The sequence below is a fragment of the Equus caballus genome, chromosome 5 (genome assembly GCF_041296265.1).
Source record: "Equus caballus isolate H_3958 breed thoroughbred chromosome 5, TB-T2T, whole genome shotgun sequence".
Classification (NCBI taxonomy): domain Eukaryota; kingdom Metazoa; phylum Chordata; class Mammalia; order Perissodactyla; family Equidae; genus Equus; species Equus caballus.
This window is the reverse complement of record NC_091688.1, coordinates 91914824-91935675: the sequence shown is the minus strand read 5'-3', so window position 1 is coordinate 91935675 and position 20852 is coordinate 91914824. Positions and strand designations below refer to the sequence as shown.

Sequence of the window (20852 nt, the reverse complement as noted above, 5' to 3'; positions counted from 1 at the left end):
AGTGATTCTTCTGATTTTAGTATTTAAAATGCTCCTCAAATTACAGGTTTCAGAAGACCCTGATTGCTTCAGAGAAAATGCAGACATACAGAAAATGCAGACAAGAAGATCCAAAGCTCCGTCATCACGCCACGGCGCCATATTTTACAAGTAATGCAGACGATGAGATTCTCCCATAGTAATCAGTTGATAAGAAAACGGTTACCATAGTCAAGGGCATGAGCAGACTATTGCCATTGTACTAATTAGTAAGGAAGGTCTTTGAGTGTGGTGTGCTGGTGTTTAACAACTAGCTGTTTGGAGGAAAATAACCAATGTATGCATATAGATGCCATAGAAGTAAATAACCACAAGACCATAGATAGGAGTAAAATATAGTAAAATTAGGAAGTGACAAGTTTTGAGTCTTTATTGGTTTTTCAAAAAACTTTTAATTTAAACTTTAAAAATTTTTTATTTTGAAACAATTTTAGATTTACAGAAGAGTTGCAAGATAGTACAGAAAGTTTCCATACACCCTTCACCCAGCTTCCCCTAACGTTAATATGTTATATAACAATGGACATTGATCAAAATGAAGAAATGAACGTTGGTATAATCCTATTAGATAACATACAGACTTTATTTGGATTTCACCAGGTTTTCCACCAACGTCCTTTTCCTGCCCAGGAGCCCATGTTGTGTTTAATTGTCACGTTTCCTTAGTCTTAGTCTGTGACAGTTTCTCAGGCTCTCCTTGTTTTTCCAGGACCTTTGTTTATAGTATGATTTATTTAATTGTAAGTTTATTTTTTGAGTCAGCTACATAATATATATATACATATGTTATTGAAGCACAATACAAAAAATGTGTGATTTAATGAATCCACTGTCATATGGAGAGGTTTCTAGGGTCATACCCACAAGGATTTCTCATTGATCTTTGCTTTTGAACAGTTTTCTTAATGCCTTGGAAAAGGCTACTGCTGCCACACCAGTCATATTGGCAGGGGATATAGATCTGGGAACGCAACAAATGTATTGGATAATAGTCCAGGACCATAGGGACTACAGCATGATAGACGAATCTAACAGCGTAAAGTTGTATAAGGATAAATGTATTAATCAACATTTATGTACCAAAAACCACCTCCACAAATGTGCCTAGGGAGACATGATTTAACAGAAGTTCATGCTAAACACACGCTTAGGGCCTTGGGGTTATCTCTGTTCCTTTTGTGGACAGAATGGGAACCCAGGGTCTAGTAGGATGTAAGGGGGAGGCCTGGGTTCAGTTCAGGGGCATGACCCCTCCTGGATGTGAGGAAGATGTAGATATTTCCAAGGGCATGTCTGTCCAAAATCAGATAACTTGTCTAAAATGGCGTGTGATACGAGTGATACAATTTTCAAGGGATAGTCCAGAATCACAGATAGCTGCTGCCTAGGGAGGTGTGAGGAGGGACCTGGAAAAGTGAGGCCAGAGAGAACTCCCTCAGCCCATGACCAGGTAGCCACAGAGGCCTTGTGTAAGGGTCCTGTGGCCAAGGGCAAGGGTGTGCCCTGAGGGTTAAGATATACTCTCTAGGTAAGGGTGTGGGAGACTGCAAGTACAATACAAGCCAGTGATGTGATTTGACTGCTCAAAGCCTATTCTACTTGCTCTGCATCCATAGGAATACAGTGTCTAGCTCCAGGGAGCTAATCATCTCAATCATGTCTACATTGATCAGCCAAATCTGGAGTATTATGATCAAGTCTGGATGTGAAAACCCTGGGCATCTTAAAGGGAGGTAGGCTAAGTGGTCAGAGAACGCTAAGCAATACCATTTGAGGAGCATGTGAAAAACTGGGGCATGCTTAACCTGGTAAAGAGAAGATGGAGAGCAATTAAGATCACATTTCCAAATACCTGAAAAGTTCTCTGTCCTGTGGTAGCACAATTGGACTTGGATAAATGGGTGGGCACTACAGAAAGACAAAGTTTGGCTCAACATACAGAAGAGCTTTTAATTATTAGAGCTCTCCAAAAATGGAGTAAGCTACCTCAGGCACAAGCGTTTAAGTAGAAGCAAAATAAACACTTGGTAGAAATGTTGTTCAGAAGATTGTCTGTTCTGCCATGACACGTGTTTCTAGACGTGACTTCAGTGGCCACCGGCGGAATGCTATCAGTGTGATATCGACGTTGTGCTGGATCACTTACAGCTCTCATTAGCCCTGTGATGTTTTGCACCATTAAGCAAGGGTGGCAAAATGCCCTCACCCTGTTGAACACAGCAAGCCACGGGGGGCGCAGTGCAGCATCCAGCATGGACACACCTCACCTTCTCCTCGGCTCCTTTTGACCATGTCATTCCCACTTACAGTACTTGTTGTGTAGTTCTTCCCAATCTTTGTAATTTTTTCCGTTGAACTAACTTCATCTTTTCTTCTAAGGTTAAGTCTTATATTGACTATACCTACTTTTTGAGGATTTAACATTTTTAAAACCATGCTAGTGTTTTTCTATTGTTATGGCTTTTGTTAATGTCCTATTTATCAATGTGTATGTTTTCAGTGGTCTCAAACCCATAAGCTCAGGAACTTTTAGGGTGTCATTTGAAAAAATAAATGATGATAGAACAGAATTGTCTCTATTGGATGAGGGATTGGATTTACAGCCGTGGTTCCCAATCCTGACTGTACACTCTAATCACCTAAAGAGCCTTAAAAGCTCCAAATTCCTAAGGCCCACCTCAGGGTCTCCCAGGGCAGGACCTGTGACAGTGTGATTTTAACAAGCTCTGCATCTAGCCTGGAACCAGCTGAAAAGCTGTGATTTAAAATCACTACATAGATGACCTCTTGGCTCTGCGGTTCTAAGATGCCACCCACCTCCGATGCCATCTATTAAGATGAGGCACACGCTATCCTTGGAATAGTGAAGTAGCAAAATAAGCATTTCGGCGTTGACATGGACAGCTGCCCCCGCTGCAGTGAACTCTAGGCATCCCGCACAGTGTATATTTTAGAACCATGGGAATTCTGCAAGATAAGCATCTCTGGTTGAAATAGCCTTCAAACCACAAAATTTTTCATGCCACTAAAGTTAAGCTCTCAAGAATATTGTGTTGATTGGGATCTTTTAAAAAGCATGCCTATCTTTCAGCCAGACCTTTAGAAATTTAAACAGATTAGGAACACGATGATGCCAGAGTGCATATTGGGAATAGGGTGTCAATTTGTGGCAATTTTCATCCCAGTGAGCTTCCTGTCAGCACAGGACATTTTGACAGGATTGAAAGTCTGTACTTGTGAGAGCTGTTATTAGAATAGGAAAGATGGAGCGGGTCAGTATGGAGGTGTGCTGGCCCTACAGCTGGTCATCGGCCGGGGCTTGCTCATGTCAATTTTATGGCCATTAATTTCAGTGCCTCAATTATAAAATTTACTTCAAAGACCATTTGGATGGCATCTGCTCTCCATTTCAGTCTTGTCTTCCCTCCCCAGTAAATGTAATTTCCACAGTGACTGCTTAACAGACAATTTTAAGCAGGCAAAGCTTGAACTTTCCACACTAAAAAGGGATCTAACTTTTAGAAAGTTATCTATAGCAATGAAATGTTTTCTCAGTTTTGTACTAAAGCATAAATAGGCAACTGAGCTATGGGCCTACTGCTGTCGAATCTTGATAAGAGAACTGCCAGGAGGTTTGAAGAAGAAGAATAAGAAAAATCTGATATAAAGCTGTGCTTCAGTACTTTCAGCAAATTATAGGATATTTATAACCCATCCCGGGTTGTCTCATGCGCAGGCAGGTTTATTGTAGCAGAACAGAGATTACGCCCTCCCTTGTGTGCTTCAGAAGTCTGGCAAAACAAATTTAAAACAGGAACCTTAACTCACAAATCAAAGATGAAAAATATTCCTCTTAAGTATTTCCTTGAAATGTCTAGGCCTGTTCAGCAACTGCCCTCAACTGCCGATGAATGAGAATCTCATTACAACGGCGAGCGAGGCATTTTGTAGTCAGGAACACGGCACTTTGCAGCTGCTGCCTTCAGTTGTCACCACTTGCCTTGATTTCTTGGAATTGTCTTCACGACAAAGTGTCAAACTAGAGTGGCATTTCTCCAGTCTTTTTCTAGAATCATACCTTCCCGGATACATTTGTATGGGTAAGACAGAGGGCTGAAGAGTTAGGCAGCTAGAAATCAGAGAAAGGGAAAAGGAGGGAAAGCAAGTCTCAAGTGGGAACCAGAATCCCTGCTACCCTCCACCCTAAGCAAGAGAGGGAGGTAAATGCAGCATTTCCACTGAATTCTGAATTCTCTTTAATGAGCAAGACTGAATTGAAACTTTCAGTAGTTTCCAGGCTCCTTCTTGAATGCGAGACTCTAATTAGGAACCATCTAATGAATGATTTCACAAAACTGTCACTGAAAATATAAGCAAGAAATAAGAGGAGAGGAAGAATTGAGAGGGGAAAAGAGAGAGAAGAGAAAAAGAGAGCGAGGACGGAAGGAAAGGAGAGGATTTGATAGACGGTGTACAGCAGCATCTTAGAAACGTCGTTAGAAAATGTTCCTTTTCCAGGAAATTCAAGTACGTATTGAAACATTTGGTTGTTCTTTTCTACTCTATTGTGTGTTCCCTCTATTGTGGTTCATCTTCTTCCGGAGCCTTATCATATTCCTAGCACACAGCAGCCACTCGACTGATTGGGAAGGGGAGGGTGGCAGGGTCATAGTTGCTTTTTTTACTTTTAAATGTATTTAATTTTTGAATAAGAGTTTTATTCACATGTGTTATGGACTGAATTGTGTTGCCCCTAAAATCCATATGTTGAAGCCCTAACTCCCACTGTGACTGTAGATAGGGCTTTTAAGGAGATAATTAAGGTTAAATGAGGTAGTAAGAGTGGGGCCCTAACCCAATAGGACCGCTGTCTTTATAAGAAGAGGAAGGGACACCAGGAGTGCGCATGCACAGAGGGAAGGCCATGTGAGGACACAGCTAGAAGGCAGCCATCTGCCAGCCAGAAAGAGAGGTCTCACCAGGAGCCAATTCTGCCGGCACCTTGATCTTGGACTCCAGCCCCCAGAACGATGAGAAAATAAATTTCTCTTGTTGAAGCCCCCCAGCCTGTAGTGTTCTGTGGGCAGCCCAAGCAGACTCATACAATATCTTTCAAAGACTAAAAGAGAAAATGAAAAGTCTCCATCCTACCCGTGCCTCTTTCTCAAATGCTTCTATCCTTGCCTGCCTTTACAACAGTAAGTGAAATACCATTGAACGATTTTCTTGTAGCCTCCTGACTTAAATGGCCAATAGCAAGACAATGGAAACCAGCGGGCTGCAGTGCGGTGCCCTCCTTGTGACCACGAGGCTGACGGGACTCAGAGCCCTCGCCCTCTTTGACTGTCACCCTGTAGGGACTTTCAATTTTTTCATTTTAAAAAATAGATTAAAAAGCAATTTCCCTCTGCCAGGCTATCAGCGGCTATTGGGTCTATTAATGTGCTGACCACAAGCATCTGCTCCACTTATTGCTGATTACCAACTTTGCTAAAGTTGTTTACTAAATACGAATCAGTGAGATTTAAGCAAGAGCAGAGCTATTTTGTATGAGCAAAACACACGGGCTTTGATCTCTCTTTCGCCTTTTCGGAAGTCTTTTGTCTTTGTTTTCTAGTTTCTGACCATGTTCTGGGAGCTGGGGTTGCCAGAGAAGTACTTTCCAGTTAGCATTTTGTATTCACAACTGACAATCGTCCTCTGTGATTTCACAGTCTAAAATTTACTGGCTCTGCCAGGAGATGGCATTGGTTGGCCTGATAGCTTAGAGTTAAGGGCCTCCCATTGCTTGCCTCTGAGAGTTTCACAAATGTCCACTTCTTCTCAACCAGCGAAAGTTCCATATGACTCCCAGATGGTTTGATATCTTTTCCTAATAGTTATTACAGAAAACTACTTGAAGCAATACATTAAAAATTAAACAAGGCGCTTCTGTACTTAGGTGTGAGCTTTTCCATTAGACAAGCACACGATGCTCTATGAAGAGGCTCACAATGGCAGCCCTCGGGCTGAAGGCTAGACTTGAGAGCCCTTCTGACCTGCGGCCTGCTGAGCATCCTCACGATCAGATTACAACAAGATGGAAGCCAATTGCTTTCTAACACTCTCTCCCCATCCAGAAAGGGAGCAGCAACTTTCCTGCGCCTTAGTTTAAACTTTATACAATCAAATGTGACTATTTCCCCATTCATAGTCCATTTTGGAGAAACAGCTGGGCCTGGATGTGCCTTTAGTTCTTGAGACATGTGAGTCTGGAGTCTGACAGACCTGAGTTCAAATCTTGATTCCAGCACTTACTGGCCAAATGACTGTATTCAAGTTTCTTGATTCTCTAAGTCTCATTTTCCTTATATATAAAATAGGAATATTGTTAGTATCTATTACTAGTACTAGTAATATTATTAGTGTCTACCTCATAGGGTTGGTACGAGGAGCAAATGAGAGGATATATGTGCAGAACTCCTCCCAGTGCCTTGCAGTATTGTAAGACTCGGTCGTTGTGCTTCATTAACCCCTTGGTGTCCAGTGATCAGCACAGATTCACCAGATGTGAGCAAACTTTTGGCATGAAGACCAATTTAGGATGTATTAAATATTTATGGGCCACTTTAAAAATGGACATTTGAAACATATTTAAGTCCCTTGGAAAGAATATATCTCCATACAAATTAAATTACCTACTCTGTTGAATAGAAGAAGAGTGTCAGTGGGAAAACGGCACTGCTTATTATCCACAAGAATTTTGCTATCGTGGCATGACTCTCTAATCCTTCATCCAGAAATTAGCTCATGGGCCAAAAGATGCCCTTAGACCATGACTTGCTCAACTTTGGAACACAAAGCTAATAGCTGACAGATAATTGATTGACTATAATGACCCATTTCTTGTCATCAGCAATAAATCAACAGATAGCACAGGAAACCGTATTATATATGTTCAATATTATTGCTTCAACTCTCATTGTCTTCTTACAATACAAAGCGTTTTGCTTAACAAGACCCACATCCGTCTTACTAAAATGAGTCTATAAGAAATGTTTTTAAAATGGGAGTCTAGGACCAGAATCACTTGAGAGGTTTGTTGTAATGCAGATTTTTGAGGAGGGGCTGGTCCTGGGACTATGCATTATTAGGGCCCCAAATGATGCCAAAATTAGAGAACTGTTCCCTAAAACATACAGAGGTCAGCTTTTCAAGCTTCTTTCGTAAGCTTTCCGTTTTTCTTTCAGTACATTTTCCAAACAAGAAAGCAGTACAGTATTATTCCAGAACAGTGATTTCAAACCCCAGGCCCCACCTGCTTCAGAATCCCACTTTTGGGATTATGATTCCAAAGGTATGGAGTGAGGCTCAGATCATTCTGGTGGTTCTCCAGGAATCACTGTTCTTGAAATCCTGATTTTATCACAGCTTTTGTGTTTGCTAAATAGTCCTTCTGAATAGAAAGCAAATATCTTTCTTTTGTTAATTCTTTTCTTCAAAAGTAGCTTACAGTACGTTTTATCCTGCTGTGGCCTTAAAAGAAAACCTGTCCTCAAACCTTTATCTGATGCGATTCTCAATGCTGCAGGATAATGAAATATGTGGAACCTTCAAGACCAATCTGAAAATTTCAGTTTTGCAAAAATTTCTTAATGCTCTAGGATCTGTGTAAACAAATCCCATTCCCTACGCTGAGTTGAATCAGATGACTGTCCTAGTGCAATGATCCAGATTTGAAGTAGCCTGCAACCCCACCCAACCTCCGTAACCAGCAGCCTTGAGAGCTACATTCTACTTTCCCTCTGCAAAGCCATCTTTTCCCCACCTTGGACCATCTTCCATGGCTGTCACCTCAACCGGCTCACTAGTTTTTTAAGTTAAATGATTTGGCTTCTGTGCAGCTTGGAGGGGCTCAATGACCTTAAAAACTTCTCTGGCTTTGGGGCCCGCCCCATGGCCAGTGGTTAAGCTTGTGCACTCTGATTCGGCGGCCCAGGGTTTCACAGATTCAGATCCTTGGCTCGGACCTAGCTCCACTCATCAAGCCATGCTGAGGTGGTGTCCCACATAGCAGAGCCGGAAGGACCTACAACTAGAATATATAACTATGTACTGGGGGTCTTTGGGGAGAAGAAGAAGAAGAAAAGAAGATTGGCAACAGATGTTAGCTCAGGTGCCAATCTTAGAAAAAAAAACTTCACTGGCTTCTTATTGGGTATCTTCAATAGTGACATGCATAAGGACAAAGAATACTTCTCTGAAGGTCCTCAGGAAGGTGGAGCTCTTTTAAAATACTCGGGGATCAATACTCAACTTCTCAGCAGGGCTAGGTGTCATTCCGGGAAGAAGAAAATCCAGTATTCAGCAAATGTTCATTGAGCCTGAGTTCTAGGATTCAAGGAACAAGAATGAATAAGGCTCAGGGCTTCACCTGGAGTCATGAGTGGGAAACAAACACTTATTTCAGCAGCTGTGATACAATATGGTAAGGACCATGCTAGTATGTGTTGAACAACGTGCTGTAGAGCCCCACGCAGGAAATGATTTCCTCTGCCTGGGAGGTGAGAGCAGGGGTGGAGCCTCAGGGAGGGCGTCGCATAGAAGATGACAGCTGCATTGTGGTTGGAGACACTTTCCAATGTTTGAAGGTGTCTTTTTTTGTTTCACGTGGCAGGAGTGAGGGGGAATGAGTGTTGGGGAGAAAGGTCTACTTGCTCATTTTCCAACTTCTGTGGAGTATTTGACTTCTGGGGGTTAAAAGTTGGCATTTTTAAAGTTTTGTTTATCATCAGTCTTATAGTTTTCAGTTGGCAATAATTTGAGATGTCCCCGATGATCTTTGACATTTTGGTCACACATTGTGGTGCTGCCTCTGTAACTACTGCAAAGCCTGAACCACTTACCAAATTTTGAAAAGTGGATCATCAGTCTGAAGAGTGTGACGTTGAATTCACATGCGACCGAGAATTACACAGGCAGCATGAGCCCCAGATTCTTCATCTGAGACAGTTTGCCAGAGCCCTTTGCATAAATCAATAGTTAAGATTATTTTTAAAGCTCCCCAGTAATCTAATGGTGCAACTTCTCTGATTATTGACTATGCATAGACATTAATAATCTACAAAGAGTCTAATCAAGATGTCCCATTTATATGCTGAGGCCGCTGGAGAAACCCAGGAATTATCAGGGAAGGGTTAATGACTTCTAGAAGTGTAATTTCTTTCACTTTCTCATGTCACCAAGTGATTTTTCATGAACTCCATTAGGACGTATTCTGTGTGCTCTTTCAGGTCTTTTATCTGTAGTGTCTTGTGACAAAATAATTCTGCTGGGTTTGCTCTGAATAATTTCCATGAGCTCACTTGACACAGACATAATTCTCTCCCCTTCTGACTGAGGAATGCCCCAATACTCCTTTAATTGCTCCAGGCTGCATTCTTCCAGGAGAGCAGCAGCATGTCTATAATTCTTGTTTCTTCAAATCTGTTTTGTCACAGTGGGTCTGTAGCAAGGACCACCTTTCATGGAGTGGACTACGCTTACAGTGTTTAATGTACACTATTTCATTTGCTCCTCAGGACGACCTTGGGAAGTATATATCGTTATTGCTTTATACATGCGGTGTTGAAACCACAGTGCAAGGACAGTAATCCTAGGTTACTAACCTAGTGGGTGGTAAACTTGAGGTTTTAACCGGTCTTTGGTTCCCAAAGCCTATTTTGATAAAACTCATAAAATAATTCCTTGGTTTAACTAAGTCCCTTGCATATTTATACAAACCACTTTAAATTAATTAAGTATATTAGTTAGAAATATTTTGATTGCTAGTGATGAAATCCCCGCTCAAGCTAGTTTAGTTAAAACTGGGAATCTATTGGTTCAGTTGTCTGCCTGAGAAAGTGGTGTGTCTGAGCACAGGCACGCTGGAGCCAGGGACTCTTGCTCAGCCATGCCTCTCTTCCTGTCTATCTCTTGCCTTTTCTCTTTCACACTAGATAACAAATGTTGGCGAGGACGTGGAGAAAAGGGAGCCCTTGTACACTATTGGTTAGAATGTAAATTGGTACAACCACTATGGAAAACAGTATGGAGGTTCCTCAAGAAATTAAAAACAGAACTATCACATGACCCAGGACTCCTACTTCTGGGTACACATCCAAAGGAAATGAAACCTTTATTTTGAAGAGATACTTGCACTCCTGTGTTCATTGCAGCATTATTCACAATAGCCAAGACATGGAAATAACCTAAATGTCCATCAGTGGATGAATGGATCAAGAAAATGTGGTATATGTAGACAATGGAATGTTATTCATTCATAATAAAGAAGAAAGTCTTGTCATTTGCAACAACATGGATGAACCTGGAGGGCATTATGCTAAGTGAAATAAGCCAGAAGGAGAAAGACAAATACTGCATGGTAGTACTTATATGGAATCTAAAAAAAAATGGGCAAACTCATAGAGTAGAAAAGTGGTTGCTAAGGGCGGGGGAGTGAGGGGAGTAGAGTGAGGCTGGTAAAAGGGTACAAACTCTAACTTATAAGATGAATAAGTTCTGAGGATCTTAAGGCTAACATGTCAACTATAGTTGACAACACTGTATTTGTGTAACTGAAATTTGCTAAAAGGGTAGAACAATGTTCTCAACAAAAGAAGAAAGTAAATATGTGAGGTAATGGATGTGTTAAAAAATGCCCCCCCAAATTTATTTTTTATTAATTTCTTTCACTTAGTGGGAAACAAAGCCTCGGGCAGCGTCTCTGCCTGGTCTGGGTCACATGCTCATCTTGGGACTCATGAACTGTGGCCAGAAGAGTGGGGTTCTATCACATGCAGCCCTCATCAGAACCTTCACATGTGTGGAATCAGGGAAAGAGAAATTTCCAAAAACAGCGGAGTTGACATTCCTAGAAGGAGGGTCGCACCACGCCCATACTGAGAGACTTCAGTGAGATTACTAAGTAGAAAACTCCAGCCAGCCCGTCCCTAATTTTATAAAGGGACCTCCTCATATAGTTGTTGACTTATATCTTCATAAGGATAGAAATGCACTTACCATGCCCCTAATTTAAATCATAATTTCTGATTTTCCTTTGCCCTAGCTATATTTCCGTATCCTACATCGCACCCAGCACGATGCCTAGCACCCAGCAGATGTTCAACTACTATTCTTGAAAGTATAAATGCATTTCACCCATTTTTACCTTCATCCCACTGCTTCACTTGCAAAATAAAGCATTTGGCACTATTACCCTTCTCAGATAATACGTTAACGTGGTAAGAATTCTGTGGTTTTCTTGGGGAGATATCTTTACACATGAAAAGCAAATGTATCCTGTTATTGAGATGCTCGTCCACAGCAGTCGCAAACCTAATCCTAACCCGAGCTCTGCAGCTTCTCAGCCTCACGACATTGTGGATGACAAGGGGTGTGCATAACCGGAATAAAAGCCAGGGCCTGGAGTCTCACAGAAAGAACTCCCACCCTTCAAACAAAAGTATTTAAAAGCAATTCAAATCTTTATTGGAGACTCTTAGAAAATATGCATGGAGATCTAAGTTGTAACTCTGGCTATACTTAAAATGGTTTCTTCATTCCTCTTGTTCTTAATTAATTAATTCAATAATACCTGTTAAATGTCTCCTGTGTGCTGGGCGTGCTTCTAGAGTAGACAGGGTTCCGGTGCCCACAGAGCTCGTAATCTCCCATACTCCCAAACCCCTCCACGCCCCTTGCACTCAGCTCTCAACCTGGCATTGACTGCCAAGCCCAGCCAGATGGGGCCACTTGTCTTCCATGGCCTCCTCCTCCTTTTCAAGGTCTTCTTTAATCCTGCCCTTTTTTTCAGTTCTTTCTAACAAGTGCTTTGATCTCTACATGTGAAATCTAGTGACCCATAGGCAACTCTGTGCTCCCCAGGAGGTGGTGGGGGTGGAGATGGGGAGAGACAACCAGCTGCTCTTCGAAGAAGGGCTTTCCCTTAGAACATGGGGGGATGTGCGTGGGGGCGTGGAAGGGAGAACAGACTGCAAGCACTTTAATAGATATATTTATTATCTTTTCTTTTAACTGCATGACATTTATTTTAAAGGTATTTTTCTGTGTTTCAGAGACTGGAGAACGGGAAGGAAGAGGAGAAAAAAAGGAGGGAAAAAAAGATAATAGAAGATGAGAGAATGGATGGCAGCTGAGGAAACGGGAGAGAGGCAAGAGGTTCCAGATTCCAGGCAGCCTCCCTCTTGCCTCCTGATTCCTCTCTCATCTCAGTAAGCGCTTTGCATGCCAGCCTTCCTCTTCCATTGGTGACTGTTATGAAGACTCTGTGATGTACTTTTCTCTTACCACTGTCTGCTGCTGAAGGCACAGAATTGAGTTTTGGAAAGGTGTGTGGTGGGAGAAAAATGCAGAAAAATGGTTGAGTGCAAAACACATCCTGGGTGTTAACCAGTAAAATGGCTTAAGATCATATTCCAGGCTTTGGGGTTATTGGCATTCTTCCTTAACCTGCTAGAGCATAATCTAGTACTTCACTTGGCTTTCTCCAGCCAGGCATCGCTTTTGCAAATGTTCCAGAAGAAGGCAAATTGACGGCTTTCAAACAGTCAATTTTCATGTTTGTTGTTAATGATACGAAGTGGATCCCGACTCTTAGCAACCCTGTGGACAGTAGAGCAGAACGCTGCCGGGTCTTTTGGTGCCATCCTCTCACCTTCTAGTGCTGTATCAGACAATGCTCCACTGCTATTCACAGGGTTTTCACGGCCAATTTTTTGGAAGTGGGTGGCCACGTCCCTCTTCCTAGCCTGTCCTAGCCTGGAAGCTCCGCTGAAACCTGTCCACTTTGGGGTGACCCTGCTGGTATTTGAAATCCTGGTGGCATAGCTTTCAGCATCACAGCAACACGCATCCTCTGTAGTATGACAACCGACAGGTGGATGATGTGGTTCCCTCACCGGGAAACAAACCTGGGCTGCAGAGGTGAGAGTGCTGAATCTTAACCACTAGACCACCAGGACTGACTCGACTTTCATGGACATTGATGAAATCTACAGGCTTCATTTCTTGAAGTCCAAAGATATTTCTACCTATATACATCAAAAACACTTTTGAATTCTTGAGAGTAAACTTTTATTTGAAAGAAATACATATTTAAGTTGTTTACGGGTGAAAGCTGAACTATCTTTGAGCTGAGCTAATGCAGTGTGAGGACACCATGTGTACTTTCAAATAAACTTCAAAGAATTCATGAAACCTGGCAACAGGTGTCATAGCACATTGCCTCTAGCTGAGGCTCACAGAAGCTCCTCACAGGCTTAGAAGAAATTGATGGAAAACTCACATGGACATCAGAAGTTCCCTTTTATTGGAAAACTTCTGAAGTTTTGGAGGCCTCTTATAATTTAAAGACCTGACTTGTAGTTTAGTTAACAGACATCTAAATCTAACACCAGAAGCAACTGAGAAGATTTTGCAGGGTAACTGCCAAGAACCTCATCATTAGATTTTTTTCTGGGTGCTTTCTTATTTTTGATAGTTGCCTTCCTCAAATTGAGGCAATCTTTTAAATTTTTATCTAAATTTGACTGGCACCTTCAGGTATATTGGCAGCATTTTAAAATCCACTTATTTTTTAGAACATGTGAATTTGAAAAAAAGCATATATGCAAACTGTTGGATCAGGGAATTCCCTAGAGAGTGTTTGAATGTGTTCTATCTATAGCATTTGGCAAATACTACAGCTGTCACTCAAAAAACATAGCTAACGTTCAAGTTAATCTAAAATACCTACTTGAAGTCCGACTTATTTTTCCAGGGTGGTCTGGAAACTAAGCAGCTCATACTTGGGGGATAAGAGGGAAGAGAATGAAGGAAAGTGTTTCCGGTAATTTAACTTAATGCCATATACTTTAAAATTTACATTGAACATTAGAAAGTTCCTCAAGAAAATGTTGAGTATTAGTCTGCCATTTAACATCAGATTTAATATACTTAAGTCCCTAAATCGGGTTGTAGCTACAGTGGACATTAAACTCTCATTCTTAGTGTTAATCAACTCTAATATCCAGGCCCAGATGCATCTTTGTTTTGCACCATCAATAACCAAATACTGATGACTACTTTTGCTGTTAACTAAAGCTATTGTCTTAGCTGTTTGGGCTGTTATAACAAAATATGAGAGACCGGGTGGCTTACAAACAGAAATTTACTTCTCACAGCTCTTGAGGCTGGGGAGTCCAAGATCAAGGTGCCAACAGATTCGGTGTCAGTGAGGGCTTGCTTTCTGGTTCATAGATGGTGCCCTCTCTCTGTGTCCTCGCGTGGTGGAAGAGGGTAGGGAACTCTCTTCAGCTACTTTTATAAGGGCACCAATTACTTCACAAAGGCCCCACTTCCCAGCATCATTACATTGGGCATTAGGTTTTCAACATATGAATTTTGGAGAGACACAAACATTCAGACTGTGGCAGCTGTGAATCACATTGGGCATTAGGTTTTCAACATATGAATTTTGGAGAGACACAAACATTCAGACTGTGGCAGCTGTGAATCAGAAGTCAATAAGATTTAGGGGCTTGAGGTATAGTGGTTTTTTCAGGGTTGGATCTGGAATTTATAAAAATCTTTCATGGGGCTAAAGCAGAGCTGGAATTCACTTCCTTGGTATTTGAATTCCATCCTTAGTGTATAGACAGGGGTTTGAGAGAACTGACTCTAATGGACACTGATGGTTGCCTAGCCTGGATCTTTTCCTCTTCTCCCTTTCTATCAGAACCTTGATTTTGTTGGGGTATCTCCTCCTCCTCCTTGTAGTCATGTATTTCAGGAGAAGCTGACCCAAACCCAGCTCTAGGTGTGGGCCTGATTGGCCAAAATATCAGTCTCACTTCTTTTGCTAATATTTGGTTCAGTGATGGACATGTGACTCAGTTCTGGCCAATGAAACTAAAGGCAAAATCTGCTGGTTGAGAGTGGGAGAGGGGTTCTGAGGAATATTTCTGAGAGGGAGAATTATGAGAAGATATATTTTTCTATTCCTCTGAGTGTTGTTGTATCTGGACGTGATGCCTGGAATGGCTGCAGCCATTTTGCTATCAGCCTGAGGATAATGCTGATACTGAAAAAAGCACAGCAGAGTTGGAAAGAACCTGCATCTTTGATGACAATAATAAGCCACTGAATCAACTAACTACCTTTAGACTTCTTCCTTTCTGAGATAATAAATTTTCCTATTGTTAGACCATTGGGTTCCTTTTACTACCAGCCAAATGGACCATAACTGATAAAACTGTCCCAGGGGGTGTGGAGCCTTTGTTGACTCAGTTGCTGAAATAGCTTTTCTAGTGCTGGAACTTAAAATAATGTGGGCTTTAACTAGTCTATCAATGATGAGACAGCTCAGTTGAGTATATGTCCTTTTGAAGAAGAATGAAAGCCAGTCCGTGTAATCTGGGGTGATTCAACAAACTTCGGTGTCACTTATTAAATAGGGCTAAGAGCACCTCCATTTCTCAGGGGTGCTTTCAGGATAAATTCAATTATATAGTTTCAAAATAGTTTTAGAAGAAAGATGCATCATGAATTCAAATAATGATAGCCTTTTCTGACATGTCTTTATATCCTCATAGGAACAAAGGCTTCTAACATTTTCTCTCCTGAGTCCACACGGTAATCACGCTTGCATGCTATTATAACTTCAGTGGTAGCAAAGAAAAAAATATTTAAGGTTGGTAAGAGAAAATCATTTTAGAGATGTTCTCCCCAGATTCACTTTCCCGTGATACTCAGACCAAATATCCACATACATGCAACATATGAAGCATAGAGAGTTCAGTGCTAGACCTCTGACACACCAATTGAGTGCTCATTCTGTGTGACATCATGCAAAAACCCATAGAATGTTTTTGAAACAAATTTGAAGAAATAAAGTTAAAATTCAGTTGTTTTCAGAGGAGAAACATACTATGCTGTGGATATAAGCATTCAAATCAAAATGTGTTAAATTTTCATCATCAGAAGAATGAATGAAAATATTGGAATATTATATAGCAGCAAAAAGTAACAGACTGGATCTATATACATTCACATAAATGGATCACACATATATAAGAATGAACAGAAAAAGCAAGTTGCAGTAGAATATATACAATATGATTGTATTAATATAAAGGATAGAATGATAGCAAATGAGAGTAGTATTTAGGGATACATACATTTACACAGTAAATATAAAAAAACTCATGGTGATGATAATCATCATATTTAGGATAATTGTTACCTCTGGGTATTGGGAAACGAAATGTGACTAGAGGGAGAGGTACTTTAAACTTTAAATTATATTGGAAATGTTTTATTTCCGAAGTTGAATAATGAGTATACAAGTCTTCACTCTATTATTTTTATAGCTTTTTTGTCTGAAATTTTGTAATACATTAAAAACAAAACAAAGTGAAAATCTCAGTTTTCTCCCCAATGAGATTGCTGACAATTTCCCCAGCCATGTGAGGATGAGAGTCCCACTTTCAATCTAGAAGATTTCAGATTCCCCAGTCATTGTAATGTTTTCTAACTATATAGGAGTGGAGGCTTTTAGTACTTACATAAGAGAGCTAGATCAACATGTGAATCTACTCAGATTATCTAGCTGGTTTATTATAAGTTAGTAGTTTTCTTTTAATGCATATCTAATGTACAAAGCAGGGACAAGTGTGACGCACTAGATCGTACTCCAGCAGGCTGGTTACACTACTTGGAGATTCTTCCCCTTGCAAGGTGATTAAAATCATGTTTGTCTTCTGCTGCTTTCAGCCCACATCCCACTGCATCTTGCAGTAACTTCTCTTTTAAACTGCACCCCATATACCTCTCCTTCATGCCGGTTATATTTATATGTATTTGTGTGATTATTTTATCAATGTCTGCTCCCAGACAGGATCTCAAGCTCCAAAAAGGCCAAGACTGTCAGTTTTGCTCATTGTTGTATTCCCAGAGCTTAGTAAAGTGTCTGCTATGGGACAAGTGTTCAGTATATATTGGCTGAATGGATTGAATAAAATATGATCGCATCACTTTTATTTTTTCTCACCATAGCCTACTAACATCAAGACCTTCTCAAATTTTCCCCAGTGACATGACAAAATGGTTTGGTGTCTTCCTTTCCACCAAATCCCTCTGCTGTATTTTTCTTGATTTTCTTATCACTACTTGATTATTTTATTTTAGACTTCCCAAAACTAAAGCCTGACTTGGGTACAGATGATACCAGGAAACATGAGGAAACATGGGAAGAGTGAGATGGCAAAGAGAAAGAGCCAATGAAGGAGACTGGAGCAAGATCCAGACCTAAAGGACAAGCGTCTGAAGTTCGTACCCTCAGCTGACTGCTGGCCTTCATTCCTTGCTGTAGCTTGAAGGGGAGAATTGGGTAGGGTACTGGAAATTAAGTGGGTCAAGTCAGGCGGCCACTATCTCCTTTCTCCTGTAGGTTCTGGGGACATAGTGGACATAGGGGTTGAGATCTCAGCTATAGAGTCAGTAGTCAGATGTGGTTCAGAGAGACCTAGGTTTGAACTCTGCCTCCCCTGCTGCACTAGTTGGGGCACTTTGGGCTGCAGTAATGGGATATCTGACACTGACAAACTTGAAAAATAAGGAAATGTATTGACGTAACTGACTCTGACAAGCTTAAACAATAAGGAAATGTACTGATGTAACTAGACATTCAAGGTAGGATGGCCTTCAGGGTTGGCTTAGTCCAGTGACTCTGTCTCTTTGTTCTCCACATTTCCCTCTCTCTTGAAGTCCATGTGCTTTCCTCTGTCTGTTTTGTCACCAGACTGGTGTCCCCCTTGGTGACTATGCATGCACATTGTCTTCCGCAACACCAGCCTTTTTTCTTTTCTGGGAAAGCTCAGATTTTGTCAAGCACTTATCTTTCTATATAATCAGGGAAATTTGATCCTCCACAGCCTCAAGGGAAATATTAATTAGTCAAACTAAACATGGTAATTCTATTCTTCTTGCCAGAGATTGGTTTAGTCATGGGCATGTGATGCAACCATGGCCAATGAGAAATAGGGAATCTCCCTGTGAAACCCAGAACCATGGCAGCCATCACAAGGGGACAAATATCAAGTCAGCATGCTAAGCATGGAGAAGAAAGGTAGAAAAAATGTGGTTCTTTTCAGGACATTGCTTAGCCACAAAATTACCTCAAAGCTCCCTACCTACCTATCTTTAGGCTTCTGTTCATGAAACAGCAAATTTTCCTAATTTGTAAGCCAGTCTTAATTAGGTAACTTATTTGCTGCTAAAAATCATCCTGATACCATGTCAGAAACTTCTTGTAGTTCCAAGCTGTGTGTCTGCAAATCACCATGATCAAAGACAGAGTGGGCATCTCGTACAAGGGCTGTCTTTTATTAGGAGAATATTTTTCAGGAACCCCAAGTCAACTTCCTGTTGTGTCTCATTGGCCCAAATTGTATCATATTCCTATTCCTGAAGCAATCATGTTTGAAGAAATGCCATGTGCTTATTGTCATAGGCCTGGAACCAATTACTGTGTCAGGGGGATGGGCTTATCTTTAGATGCATCAGGAGCTTTTCCTGAAGTGCAGGCTGAATACAATGGAGAACTATTAGAAAGAGGACAGTGAGGATGGATGTTGAGCAATCCAACAATGTTTTCTCCCCAGACCACTTTCAAATGGCATCTGTAAAATGGAGATAATAATTGTGCCATCTTCACAGGGTTGCTGTGCCTTAAAAGAAGTAACACTCTGCCTGGCATTTAGTAAAGTACTCAACAAGTGTTTGTTATTATTGCTGCTAATGATATTCAGAAACCCTAACCCCTTGCCGAGTCCTTTGGCATACAGCTAGTACTCAGCCCATGGTTTTATCCCATCTTATAGTTCAGCAATTTTAATAGCAAAGAACAGAGAGTCACTGATGGGGCATTTCTTAAGAAAAAGGGCAGTCAGATAAAGGATACAGATAAATTGAAAAGTTATGCCTCTCTTTCCATCGTGTTCCTGCTTTAACAATACTAATTCTCCTTGCGGCATTTCAAATGCCTCTTACTGAATGAAGGGAAGGACACAAACAGGGGAGAGCAGGGAACTCTCTAATGGCTTACATACCCATGCATTGAGTGACCCAGCTATCGGAAATGGTGGGGGGCTACTGGTGTTGGAGGGAGGGAGCTAATGGTCTTGGAGGGTCAGTTGAAAGTGGTAGGTCAGGACTGGGCATTTCATTTAATTAAACCTGGACTTACACAGCTTTGCAATCAATGTTATTTGAAGTTGCAGTTATATTGAAGTTGTATTGAATTCTACACTCAATTTAGAACCATGCAATTCCATAGAGTGGTCCACATTAAATCTCATCTGTGATGTTTTTATTGGGCCGGAGTTGCTCAGCTAGATCTGCTCCTGGAGTCCTTGGAAAGGTGTGTCCATTGTATATAAGCACTTAAAGTCATTTACTGAATATTTGCTGCTACATTACGGAGGGATTGATAGTGGAAGGGATAGTTACATGATGAAACTAATTTTACTTCTGTAGCTTATTGGGAACCGGCTTCCTTCAGTTTACAACACATCTCAAATTTGGCGTATGAGGGGGTTAATAAGCTTAAAACTTTTCAGGCTGGAAATACTAAAAAAAAAATTTAAATTATAAGAATACATCTTCATCTTAAGAATTTAGAAAATACAGAGAATAAAAAATAAAAAATTGAAATTTTCACGAGTGCCACTAAAACTTTTATCTTAGAAAAATCTGTTGTGTGTATAGAAGCCAAGATGTTTAAAAATATTTTAAGCTGTTTAAAATGTTTATTTCAGTATATATTTAAGATAAAGTATATATATGTATAGCTTTATATATTTTACAAATATTTTAAAGAACATATATCTTTAAGATATGTAGGTGTGTATATGTATATAAATCTCATAAAATATGTTAAAACAGTTTGGCTTTTATTTATATTTGGTTGAGTCAGACAGACTTAATCTCTTCTTATTAGATATTAGATTTTTATAAGCACGACATTGTTTTCCACAAAGAAATTGTTTTGAATTTTACTTATACATAGTTATCTAAATCTAAATGACCAAGTTGTATGTCTTTTATGCAAAGATATTAAACCTAAGGAAAATGAATTTCCTTGCAGTGGGGTTTCTGTTAAGTTGATAGTACTTGTTTTTACTTTGAATACCTACTTGGTTTGAAAGGGAGTACTCCTTCGGTTTTGCCTTGCGTTGTTTGATGTTGAATTGGAGAATAGCTTGCCTGGGGCCTTCCCAAACCCACATTGAAATCATTTCCTCGTCTGGTGATTTCACGTCAGAAAAGTTCTGTGAACTTGTATCACGTTTGCTCCCTGGCGCCATGTTACTGTGCTTTCTGGGGAGCTCCTGTAAACATCCATTTATGAGCATAAGCTTGGTAAATTGATTGCGGAGAATTCCCTTCATACATATAGAGGAAATACTTTTCAACACGATATACCTCTTCAGTCTAACACTGCCAAGAATATAAAACTCCAAATCCCTAGCCTGTGTAAATGTGTAATTATCTGTGAAACTGGATTTTTTTTTTTGAGTCAAAACACAGAGTTTGGTCCCCATCACCTGTAGGTAATTAGCTGGGATCACAGGGTGCATCTGGCCATCCTTTTAGAAATCAGCCTCTGTTGTGCAGAACAAATAAGGTTTCTGAGCCTGGAAACAACCCCCCACTAACCTTGGTGAAATAGCAGTAGCGCTCACAGCAGCTCTGCTTTGATTAAAAATTAATGGTGATGTGGGCACTGGGAATTA

General features: G+C 40.6%; 1 long non-coding RNA gene across 8 annotated transcripts in view; it reads left to right on the top strand.

The window, feature by feature from the left end:
• The window catches only part of LOC102150692 (uncharacterized), a 147670-nt gene that overhangs the window by 114574 nt on the left and 12244 nt on the right, over positions 1–20852 (top strand). For 2 of the 8 annotated variants that reach the window (XR_011438884.1, XR_002808274.2), the window contains exons 5-7: positions 47–150; positions 11126–11300; positions 12135–12290. This is a non-coding gene — a long non-coding RNA (uncharacterized lncRNA). Of the gene's footprint in view, positions 1–46; positions 151–1655; positions 1773–11125; positions 11301–12134; positions 12408–20852 lie in introns of all 8 variants that reach the window. The other 6 variants (XR_011438885.1, XR_011438886.1, XR_011438881.1 and 3 more) reach the window with 4 other exon arrangements.